This window comes from Electrona antarctica (genome assembly GCF_951216825.1).
Source record: "Electrona antarctica genome assembly, contig: scaffold_766, whole genome shotgun sequence".
Lineage (NCBI taxonomy): Eukaryota > Metazoa > Chordata > Actinopteri > Myctophiformes > Myctophidae > Electrona > Electrona antarctica.
The window spans coordinates 7,501-20,000 of NW_027637497.1; the positions used below are offsets into that span (position 1 = coordinate 7,501).

At 46.2% G+C, this 12,500-nt stretch overlaps 1 protein-coding gene across 1 annotated transcript in view; it reads left to right on the forward strand.

The window, feature by feature from the left end:
• Positions 1-12,500, forward strand: part of LOC306918890 (rap guanine nucleotide exchange factor 6-like) — a gene marked incomplete at both ends in the record, with an annotated part of 25,831 nt that overhangs the window by 4,002 nt on the left and 9,329 nt on the right. The window lies entirely within an intron of this gene.

A 12,500-nucleotide genomic window follows, 5' to 3' on the forward strand; every position in this document is an offset into this window, starting at 1 on the left:
TGAAGAGCTCACATTAAAACACCTCTTGCAGAGTTGATCATGCAGCATCCCATAGCAAAATAGTAGCTGTGTTTTTTAAGAGCGGAGACGATAGCGGTGATTTCCGACCGTCCTGTTATCTGTGTCCGTCAATGCATAGAACAGTGGTTTTCCAATCTTTTGTGCCCAAGGGCACGCCACCAAAGGGCAAGTGGAAATGTCAACGCACACTTGTAGCCATGATGTCTGCGCAAAATAGCTTCTAAACACGTTTCCACTCTGTAAACATTGTTCTATTTACTTGGGCCCCTATTTTGGGCATGTCGTTACAGACAGACATTTTCACAACAATGAAACAAAAACTAAAAAGAAATAATACTGTTGAGCCATAATGGAGGAGAGCACATTTGGGAATGCAAGTGAACTCCATTTGAGTTCCCATGCAATACCTCCTGTCAATCAGCAGTGACCGTCCTACGCAAGTAACGCAACCACAGGCTCTCAGTGTCTTCAACCACCACATACAGTATATTGTAATATAACATACCATACAGATTGGTTAAAAGAACCTTTTATTCTGACACAATAATTATGTGCTATTCACTAAAAGTTATGAAAGTGCAATGTGTCTGGGCTGGTGGCTCAGCCAGCAGTGTTGTTTTCGTTGACTAAAACTAAGACGAAAAATGTTCGTCGACTACCTTTTTCCACTGACAAAAACTAAATGGAAACGAAATGAAAACTAAGCTATGATGACTAAATCATAGCTTTCTTACACGGTAACTTGCTTGGTTTTACCTGTTAATTTACACAGTAAATACCTGGTAATTAACAGTTATTGCCAGTTCAAAATTCAAAATACACCCTGATGGGTAATGGGGAGGATTATTATCTACAATTACCAGGTAGGTACATGGTAATAACATGGAAATAGAGCACACTTCCTTTCACAGTACAGTTCCTCCTTTCTTACTGGATACCTATCAGGTAATTACATGGTAGTTGTCAAGAAATTACCTAGTAACAACTGGTAATTTCCTGGTAGGCTACCCATGCGTTTACATGGGTAGTACCCATGTAAACACAGTGATTACAGTTACCATGCAATTACCTGGTAGTTGTCAGGAAAATTACCAGTTGTTACTAGGTAATTTCCTGACAACTACCATGTAATCGGTACCTGATAGGTATCCAGTAAGAAAGGAGGAACTGTACTGTGAAAGGAAGTGTGCTCTATTTCCATGATATTACCATGTACCTACCTGGTAATTGTAGATTATAATCCTCCCCATTACCCATCAGGGTGTATTTTAAACTTTGAACTTTGAATTTTGAACTGGCAATAACTGTTAATTACCAGGTATTTACTGTGTAAATTAACAGGTAAAATCTTGCAAGTTACCGTGTAAGAAAGGTGGAATTGTACTGTGAAAGGAAGCGTGGTTTGTTACAGTGAAAGTACAGGGTAATATTATGGAAACAAACCACGCTTCCTTTCACAGTACAGTTCCAAAACGTTAACAGGTAAAACCTTGTTACCGTGTAAGAAAGGTGGAACTGTACTGTGAAAGGAAGCGTGGTTTGTTTCCATGGCATTACCATGTTCTTTCCCCATAATTGTAAAATTACCAGGTATTTACCCAGTATTTAGTATTACCCAATACTCTGGTGTTTACCCATGGGTGTGTAAAATTATATCAGGGAGTGATAATGATAACGACTAACACAAAATGATCAGTGTCGTTGGTGGGCATCCTCTCCGCTCCAACACGTGTCCATAAGTCTGCTTCTCCCCCTGGATAGCACACTGTACACACTGCATCTGTATATTAGCTGTGAGGAGATAAGAGGAAACAACCACAGAGTTCCCAGGACCCAAAACACCAGCATCCCCACCATTACCAGCCATCAACTACATAAAGATAAAATGCATTATTATTACCACCCACCACCCGGTGACAAATACGCAAAAACAGGATAACTGTCAAAGGCATCAACTAATTATTACCTGCACTCTCACCTGTTTATTTGTCTGAAACAGAATCACAGGGAACATCTTGCCCTATGTGAGCTGTATGCCTTATGTGAGCCTCCCCCATTACCCTGATGGGTAATGGGGGACGATTATAATTACAATTGCCAGGTAGGCTACTACCCACGTGTTTCATGGGTAGTACCCATGTAAACACAGTGAATACAGTTACCATGTTATTACCTGGTAGTTGTCAGGAAAATACTTGGTAATGACCTAGTACCTACTGGGTAACTTGCCTGGTAGCAGAGTAAATACCTGGTAGTTGTTGAAAATACGTTGTATACCTATAGTACCTACATACCTATAGTACCTGCAACCAGGGTATCGTGCCTGGTTGCAGAGTAAATACTTATAAATACCGGGTAGTCAGCTGTTAATTACATAGTAAAAACGTATAAATACCTGGTAATTGTCAGGAACATACTTGGTAATTACCTGGCAACCAGTGTGTCATTTACCATGGTAAGTTCCATATAATTACCAGGAGATTATACAGTAAATAGTTATACATACTGGGTAATACTTGGTAATTACATAGTAATTACTGAGTAATGTATCTGGAAGTTACCATGTAATTACCAGGTAATTAATGGGTAAATACGTATAACTACTATCTGGTTGTTACCAGGTAATACCAGGTACTTACCTATTATTACCAGGTAATTACCTGGTAGTTACCTGGTAATTACGTACCGTAAAATGAAGGGTTACCACTAAATCAACTGTAGATTTAGTCGACTAAAATCTTATGATATTTAGTCGACTAAAAATAGACTAACACTAAAACATCCCAGGTGACTAAAATGTGACTAAAACTAAATGAAAACTATTCAAAAGACTATGACTAAAACTAAAATAGAAAATTTCTGCCAAAAACAGTGTTAGTGTATGTACCGTCTGAGCACGAGGGCCCGGGTTCGAATCCGACCCCCATCTGGCCTGAAATGTCTCTCTCCTCTCTCTGCCCTGGATTTACTGTCTCTCTCTCTAGACTGACCTATCTGAGATGAAGCATAACATGCCCAAAATAAATCTTAAAATGGAGACAGAGAGAGAAAGTAATATATGCTACAGGTCTGTGTGTTCTAATGCAGTGGTTCTCAACCAGTGGTCCGCGGACCACCAGTGGTCCTTGAGGGGGTTCCAGGTGGTCCCCAGCTAAGTGACGGAAAGTTGGTAACCAAATCGACCCTTATAGATCTTTAACTCTAAGGGTGTAAAATTAAACCACATTTTCGGGTATATTTGGTATAATTTTTCGCTCGCAAGAGTTCAATTATTGTTAAACATTTGCATTAGTTAATTTACAAGAAGTCTACACAATTAAGATAATGTATTAGAATTGCTATTTTGAGTAGTATCTCTCCTATGGTATCAACATCAACATGGAATTCTTATCCGATAACAACATATTCTAAGTCTTGGGTCTGAGAGGACCACCATCAAAAATGGTGGTCCGTGGCTCAAATGGCGAATAAATAATGGACCTTCATGTGAAAAAGGTTGAAAACCACTTGTTCTAATGCATCTCATTATTGCTGACCTAAAACTGAATAAAGACACTCAGCACTACAGTATATATATATATATATATATATATAGAGGACAAACAGTAATTAGTTCCTTACCACGGCAGCACAGGAAATGGAAGTCCACAATTGAATATCTAGGAACTTTATTTAATACTAGCCCAGGGGGATTTCACAGGACGGTGTTGTACCGAGATGGTCGCTCAATGTCATGTCTGTCTGTCCTGTTCCAATGTCCGTCAGTATACATACATTCAGAAATGTTTCCTGGCACCAAGACAAAGTCCTGCACATTCACAGTTCTTCTTCACATTCAATCATTTGAACTAGCGGTATATAGGTTTATACGGCAGCGGTGGCTCAGGGGTGGAGTGGCTGGCTGGAAACCGCAAGGTTGCCAGTTCGAACCCGGGCTCCCCCAGAGTCAGTGTCGAAGTGTCCTTGAGCAAGACACTGAACCCCTAATTGCTCCCGATGTGCTGGTTGGTGCCCTGCATGGTTTCCGCTGCCATTGGTGTATGAATGTGTGTGTGAATGTAATGCACAATCTATGTAAAGCGCCTTGGATAAAAGCGCTATATAAATGCACCATTTACCATTTACCATTTATACCATGTCAGTGTTTCCACCCACCATCTGTACTCTGTACTAGCTATGGAACCACGACAACAGAGCAAAAGAACACACTAACACACACTATTGTTTACTTTAAAACACAGAACAAAAGCAAAACAAATACATGTTACAACGTTTGGGGCCCACAGTTGGCCTGATGAAGGCCAACTATGAACCCAGTCACCTGCAGTAAACGGTGTTCCTACATGGAAGGTGTTTTTCCCCCTCCTACAACATACGCTTACTAAACATTTCCAGAGGCTTTCCCTCCCTAGTGGCAGGACTGCCGCATTAACTCTAATCTGCCAATATCCTCAAATCCCCTCGCTCTGCACTAAAGACGCCTTCACCTTGGCAAAATAGAAAAAAGGACCGTTGGAAAAATGGAAAAAGGTTGGTGGGGGCCTGGGGGGCGAGCGAGGGCTCCTTGGCACATTCCCGATGTGTCCCCGTTCCAGAACGCCCTGCAGACGTTCGTAGGAAACCCTGCCGGTACATAGCTGTGTACCGGCGTCGCGGAGCTGGGAGGACTGGAAAGGTTGAAAATCTGTGCTTGAGACTTGGGATGAAAAGGGATCTTTGTTTATCATGAAGTTATGAATAGCGTATTTAATTTACTATACGTGTAGTACGTCGCAATAATTCCCCAAAAATCTAAATATTTTAGCCACTTTCAACCTGATGCCCTTATTTGTGGCATTTCATTATAGGCAAGAGATCTTTGTAGATATTTCTCTTTTAATTTGCAAATGTACACGTACTGTAGCATCAATAGCAGAGCTTGTAGATCTGCTATTTTAGCCATTTATAGAAATGTGCAAAAGCATGAGGCGGTTCAACCTTTAAAATGGTCAAATAGAAAAGGTAGAGTTTGCGGTTCCTGGGCGAGGGAACGACGTCCGGGCAGGGAAATGTTTTTTTAGAGACGTGAAGAAACTGAAGTGAGTCCAAAGGGACGACCTCCTGCATGGATGGTGCTTCTATTGGTCGAGAGTAGAGTTTCAGTCAGGACCAAAACCCAGAAGACGGCTCGTGTGCACTGACACTCGATATGACTCCATTACTACGGGGGGGGGGGGGGGGGGGGGGGGGGGGTGTGTGTTGTCTATCCTTGGATCACCGCGAATATCTTCCTTGTGCCCTTGCTTGCTTCCTCTTCACCCCCATCCTGCCCGTCTCTCTCTCTCTCTCTCTCTCTCTCTCTCTCTCTCTCTCTGTCTCTGTGTGGCTGCTGTAGCATTGTGAGATGTGATCCAGGGGGGGGGGGGGGGGAGCATTGTGAGATGTGATCCAGGGCCAGAGAGATGAATGACTCATTCAGTCATTACAGACTCCAGACGACGAGTTTGTCTTTATTTAACTCCGATCATTACATTTAAAATATGACCCTCATACGCCGCTGTTCACTATAAATAACACATTAGATAACTGGCACGCACACGCACACATACACAGTTACACACACACACACACACACACACGCATGCATGCACGTGCGCCGCAGGGCAGTTAAGCGTGGGCTCTCAATGTGTTAAATCAAACATAGGCTTTCTTTTCTTAACCATTGAGCAGAGGAAACATTTTAGATTCATTATACCAGTGATTTCTTATTGCTAAATCATGAATGAACAATGGAAAGGTTTTTCTGTTATGCTAAATGCACCGTCTGTTGATAATTAATTGCTCAAACATTCATCAGCATGAATGAAACATTCAGTGAGAAATTTAAACCAAAGAAAGACTGCCTGCTATTTGAAAAATGGCTATTTGAAAAATAGCTATTTGAAAAATAGTCTTGCAAATTCAGAGCTGCCTGGAATGAAACGACGAGATGCAGCAGTACAAGGAAGGTTTAATTGTCTACTTAATATCAGACGACTGTGTCCGTATGTTTTAACCCCTGTCTGTCCATCTGTCCGTCCATCCGCCAGACTGTATGTTTTAGCCCCTGTCTGTCCATCTGTCCGTCCATCCGTCAGACTGTATGTTTTAACCCCTGTCTGTCCATCTGTCCGTCCATCCGTCAGACTGTATGTTTTAACCCCTGTCTGTCCATCTGTCCGTCCATCCGTCAGACTGTATGTTTTAACCCCTGTCTGTCCATCTGTCCGTCCATCCGTCAGACTGTATGTTTTAACCCCTGTCTGTCCATCTGTCCGTCCATCCGTCAGACTGTATGTTTTAGCCCCTGTCTGTCCATCTGTCCGTCCATCCGTCAGACTGTATGTTTTAACCCCTGTCTGTCCATCTGTCCGTCCATCCGTCAGAGTGTCACCGACCGTTGGACTGATTGGCGTGAAAGTAGGCCAGTAGGCCAAGTAAGAACCTTTTTCAAAACAGCCTCACGGTGGCGCTATAACAGGGTTCACGCTTTGGCTTATAGTTCTATAGTACAGGCAAAAAACATTTATTCCTTGGCCCATAAGACCTCACACCTATTTCCGCCTGACAAGATTCCATTGTGTGTTTTCTTCAAAGCACACTCTTCCCTACTATTTCTACCAATTCTGTCCAAAACTGTCTCTCAAATTGTTACCCATTATCTCTGGAGTTTTGTTGCCAAGCTATATCAGTCAGATCTTTCAGATTCCTGATGGGCTGCTGATGCAGTCTCCCAGATCCAGACGACATACGGGTCACTCCCCATCTCTCTCTCCCTCCATTTCATACTACCAATAAAGGCAGCAAAAGGCCCAAAAAAACATGGGCCCTGGGTAGGAACGCCGGCCAGGTGGAGAGAGACCTGCCCGCCAGACCGGGTCGTATATTGGAATATCAGCCGGTATATCAATATTTGAATTATTTACTCCCTAATATCGGGCACCATAAATAGTGTATTGGTGGGACTGTAATGTCACATGTCTGTATTTATCACTGCTGTCCTTACAGTCATCCAAAGTTCATTTGTTCCTGTTGTGTAACTTTTACCACAGCTCTGAGCCAGGTCAGCGTTTCCCATCATACTGTCTGAAGAGGAGGAATACATGCTTATCGCTACCGTGCGGGATATGAACCCTCTCTCTTAACCCATTTAGGCAAATCCTCCAGTTTTCTGAAATAAAAATGTTCACGATTTTTCAAAAATAGCAGACCTACAAGCTCGTAGCGCGCCACTCGGTGGCACACTATGAGCTTGTAGATCTGCTATTTTTCAATAGCTAAATTATAACATAATGTTTAAAACACCAAAAGGGGTTCCCGCCCAAAATGGGCTAACCAACTGGAGCAAACATTTGGCAAACACAGCAGATCCAAAAGCTCACCGTGGTACATTTTAGCTTGTAAATCGTCTATTTCCCGTATTTCGCACACATTTGGAAAAAGTGAAGAAACGGGCGTAGTTATTTTGTGCATATATGCTAATGGTCAATGCAAATTCAGTTGCTCCAGACACTGAGGAGAGGGGAGCAGAATAGATTGACAGGTTTTGAGGACAGAGGTATGGTTAGGTATTTCATCAGCAACAAGGCAATTTAGACATGTCGTAATATAGTCATTTATGACATGAAAACATTTTTTGTTCTTGTTTCTGTCACATAGCAGTTGTTTTGGGGTCAGGGCTGGAGATGAGAGGGTCGTTGGTGGACAGAGCACATGGTCTCATCTGGGCCACTGGGTCAGTGAAAAACCAAACATTCAATATGACTGACCCTGCAGACTGAGACCATTCAATATGACTGACCCTGCAGACTGAGACCATTCAATATGACTGACCCTGCAGACTGAGACCATTCAATATGACTGACCCTGCAGACTGAGACCATTCAATATGACTGACCCTGCAGACTGAGACCATTCAATATGACTGACCCTGCAGACTGAGACCATTCAATATGACTGACCCTGCAGACTGAGACCATTCAATATGACTGACCCTGCAGACTGAGACCAAGCTGATTATTACAGAATAACGGTAGACAAGATATTTGTGTGCGTGTGTGTGTGCGTGCGTGCTTGCTTGTGTGTGTGTCCAGCCCTGTCATCCACGAGTAACGCTGCAGCAGGAAGTGACTCGTATGCTGGAATGTTGGCCGCAGCTCACCCTCCACATAGCAGAGAGAGAGAGGGGGGGGGGGGGGGGAGAGAGGGTGGGGGGGAGAGAGAGGGGGGGGGGGGGGGGAGAGAGAGAGAGGGAGGGGGGGAGAGAGAGAGAGGGGGAGAGAGACACAGAGAGAGAGAGAGAGAGAGAGTCTGTGAGAGAGAGAGTCTGTGAGAGAGAGAGTCTGTGAGAGAGAGCGAGAGAGAGAGTCTGTGAGAGAGAGAGAGAGAGAGCTAGTGTGTGTGAGAGAGAGCTTAGACACACACACTTTTTCCCACACCACCAGTCGGTCCCTCTCAGACAGCCCAGTCCCATGTGTCGCGTTCAGAACAACATGCTGCCATTGAATCGGAGTGTGCTGTGGACCAGGAGCTTATGTTTGATGGGATTTATTTTGGACTAAAGCAGGAGGTGCGCCTTTGAGAAGGAGGAATCTAACGTTTCAGCTGGCCGTGTCACTCTCTCTGCCAGGGTGAGTGTCCCGAGAGTGTAGAAGAGTGAGCTACTGTGTAACAGCCCTTCACGTGTGTAAACCCTGTTTGTACTTACTGTGAGTTCAAATCTGTGAACGACAACCGCGGGTTACTTTTTGTAATATATCTGTAATCTCTATACATTGACTCTTGCTTCTTTGGGAATAGCCGATCTTGTGCCGAATGTTCCCCCCAGAATAGTGATGCTAGGGTTTTAGTTGTTAATTAAAAACAAAACAAAAGAGCAGATTTACATACAAGGGAGCCGGTTTCAGGGAGGTGGTTTGCAGTAACAATAAAGGCCTTTTGTAAGTAGAGATACAGTATGTGTGAGGAATTTGAAAATGTGACTTTGATGTTCTTTTTTTGGAGTTGGCAGTTTATTGCGGAGCACGGCGGCCAGTAAAGGAGACAGTGGTTTTAGCTTCTGTCATGGTCTGGTTTTAAGGAATCAAGTTTGCGAGACCTTGAACCTCAAGCCATCATAGCAGCAGTTTCTGTTCTGTTTGTATGATAAGATACTGCTATTACTGCCCAACAACACGGCCCTGTGACGCCTCCTCGTGTCCTCGACATTGCAATGTCAATGAAGTCATATTTATGGAAGCTAAAAGTCAGGAGTCACTCGCCAGCACGTCTGCCAAAGTGTCTCGGCTTCTATTTATGAAGCACAGGGACGAGACGTGGTTTGGAAGGTGGTGGGGGGTGTTTGTGGGGGTCAGTGGGGGGTCAGAAGGAAGGTTTTGGGGGGTATGTGTGGCCGGTGTGACCGGTGTTTTTGTTGAGGCGTGCGTGCCGTGAAGGTGGTCGGTTAACCTGCTGACATTAGAACTCTTAATCAGCTCTGTCTGGATTAGTCCTTTAGGTGTGTGTGTGTGTGTGTGTGTGTGTGTGTGTGTGTGTGTGTGTGTGTGTGTGTGTGTGTGTGTGTGTGTGTGTGTGTGTGTGTGTGTGTGTGTGTGTGTGTGTGTGTGTGTGTGTGTGTGTGTGTGTGTGTGTGTGTGCGCGTGGGGGGGGGGTTCATTGACTTTAGAGCCACGGCCAATCACATGTCAGACCCTCTATCCCCCCACCCCTCTCTCTCTCTCTCTCTTTCATTCTTTCTCTGTAAAACTCTTGCATAACAACCGGTGGGTTTAATCTTTGTCCCACCTTCTAGCTGAAGCTTGCATGGCAGGTTAAAGTCAGCATGTTAGGCCAGGGGTTCTCAACGTTTTTGGCCGGGGACCCCCGGAAATGCTTTGGCAATGTCTCGGGACCCCCGCCCCGCCCCCTCCCGACCCCCAATATAAATTGACTGCTACAATAACCTTAAACCATTTTGGGCGGGAACCCCTTTTGGTGTTTTAAGCATTGTTATAATTTAGCTATTGAAAAATAGCAGATCTACAAGCTCATAGCGCGCCACCGAGTGGCGCGCTACGAGCTTGTAGGTCTGCTAGGTCAGCTTGTAGGTCTAACTGTTTATGTTAGGTAGGTTGCAGTTTCGTTGGGGGTCTGTAGGGTGTAAGTTTCAGTTCAGTTCAGTTCAGTTCAGTTTTATTTTCGGAATGGTGGACATACAGACACAGTTCATACACATAACACACATTTCCATTTTTTCCCCTACTTCTTTTGAGTGTCCGTTGCTTATGTCCTGTCCAATATCTGAAAAAGGGCTCGGGAGAAGCCATAGGCCTAAAGGGCTAGGGAGAAGCCATAGGCCTAAAGGGCTCGGGAGAAGCCATAGGCCTAAAGGGCTCGGGAGAAGCCATAGGCCTAAAGGGCTAGGGAGAAGCCATAGGCCTAAAGGGCTAGGGAGAAGCCATAGGCCTAAAGGGCTCGGGAGAAGCCATAGGCCTAAAGGGCTCGGGAGAAGCCATAGGCCTAAAGGGCTAGGGAGAAGCCATAGGCCTAAAGGGCTAGGGAGAAGCCATAGGCCTAAAGGGCTAGGGAGAAGCCATAGGCCTAAAGGGCTAGGGAGAAGCCATAGGCCTAAAGGGCTAGGGAGAAGCCATAGGCCTAAAGGGCTAGGGAGAAGCCATAGGCCTAAAGGGCTCGGGAGAAGCCATAGGCCTAAAGGGCTAGGGAGAAGCCATAGGCCTAAAGGGCTCGGGAGAAGCCATAGGCCTAAAGGGCTAGGGAGAAGCCATAGGCCTAAAGGGCTAGGGAGAAGCCATAGGCCTAAAGGGCTCGGGAGAAGCCATAGGCCTAAAGGGCTAGGGAGAAGCCATAGGCCTAAAGGGCTAGGGAGAAGCCATAGGCCTAAAGGGCTCGGGAGAAGCCATAGGCCTAAAGGGCTAGGGAGAAGCCATAGGCCTAAAGGGCTAGGGAGAAGCCATAGGCCTAAAGGGCTAGGGAGAAGCCATAGGCCTAAAGGGCTCGGGAGAAGCCATAGGCCTAAAGGGCTAGGGAGAAGCCATAGGCCTAAAGGGCTAGGGAGAAGCCATAGGCCTAAAGGGCTAGGGAGAAGCCATAGGCCTAAAGGGCTAGGGAGAAGCCATAGGCCTAAAGGGCTCGGGAGAAGCCATAGGCCTAAAGGGCTAGGGAGAAGCCATAGGCCTAAAGGGCTAGGGAGAAGCCATAGGCCTAAAGGGCTAGGGAGAAGCCATAGGCCTAAAGGGCTAGGGAGAAGCCATAGGCCTAAAGGGCTAGGGAGAAGCCATAGGCCTAAAGGGCTAGGGAGAAGCCATAGGCCTAAAGGGCTAGGGAGAAGCCATAGGCCTAAAGGGCTCGGGAGAAGCCATAGGCCTAAAGGGATAGGGAGAAGCCATAGGCCTAAAGGGCTAGGGAGAAGCCATAGGCCTAAAGGGCTCGGGAGAAGCCATAGGCCTAAAGGGATAGGGAGAAGCCATAGGCCTAAAGGGCTAGGGAGAAGCCATAGGCCTAAAGGGCTAGGGAGAAGCCATAGGCCTAAAGGGCTAGGGAGAAGCCATAGGCCTAAAGGGCTAGGGAGAAGCCATAGGCCTAAAGGGCTCGGGAGAAGCCATAGGCCTAAAGGGCTCGGGAGAAGCCATAGGCCTAAAGGGCTAGGGAGAAGCCATAGGCCTAAAGGGCTCGGGAGAAGCCATAGGCCTAAAGGGCTAGGGAGAAGCCATAGGCCTAAAGGGCTAGGGAGAAGCCATAGGCCTAAAGGGCTCGGGAGAAGCCATAGGCCTAAAGGGCTAGGGAGAAGCCATAGGCCTAAAGGGCTCGGGAGAAGCCATAGGCCTAAAGGGCTCGGGAGAAGCCATAGGCCTAAAGGGCTCGGGAGAAGCCATAGGCCTAAAGGGCTAGGGAGAAGCCATAGGCCTAAAGGGCTCGGGAGAAGCCATAGGCCTAAAGGGCTCGGGAGAAGCCATAGGCCTAAAGGGCTCGGGAGAAGCCATAGGCCTAAAGGGCTCGGGAGAAGCCATAGGCCTAAAGGGCTCGGGAGAAGCCATAGGCCTAAAGGGCTCGGGAGAAGCCATAGGCCTAAAGGGCTAGGGAGAAGCCATAGGCCTAAAGGGCTAGGGAGAAGCCATAGGCCTAAAGGGCTCGGGAGAAGCCATAGGCCTAAAGGGCTAGGGAGAAGCCATAGGCCTAAAGGGCTCGGGAGAAGCCATAGGCCTAAAGGGCTCGGGAGAAGCCATAGGCCTAAAGGGCTCGGGAGAAGCCATAGGCCTAAAGGGCTAGGGAGAAGCCATAGGCCTAAAGGGCTCGGGAGAAGCCATAGGCCTAAAGGGCTCGGGAGAAGCCATAGGCCTAAAGGGCTCGGGAGAAGCCATAGGCCTAAAGGGCTCGGGAGAAGCCATAGGCCTAAAGGGCTCGGGAGAAGCCATAGGCCTAAAGGGCTAGGGAGAAGCCATAGGCCTAAAGGGCTAGGGAGAAGC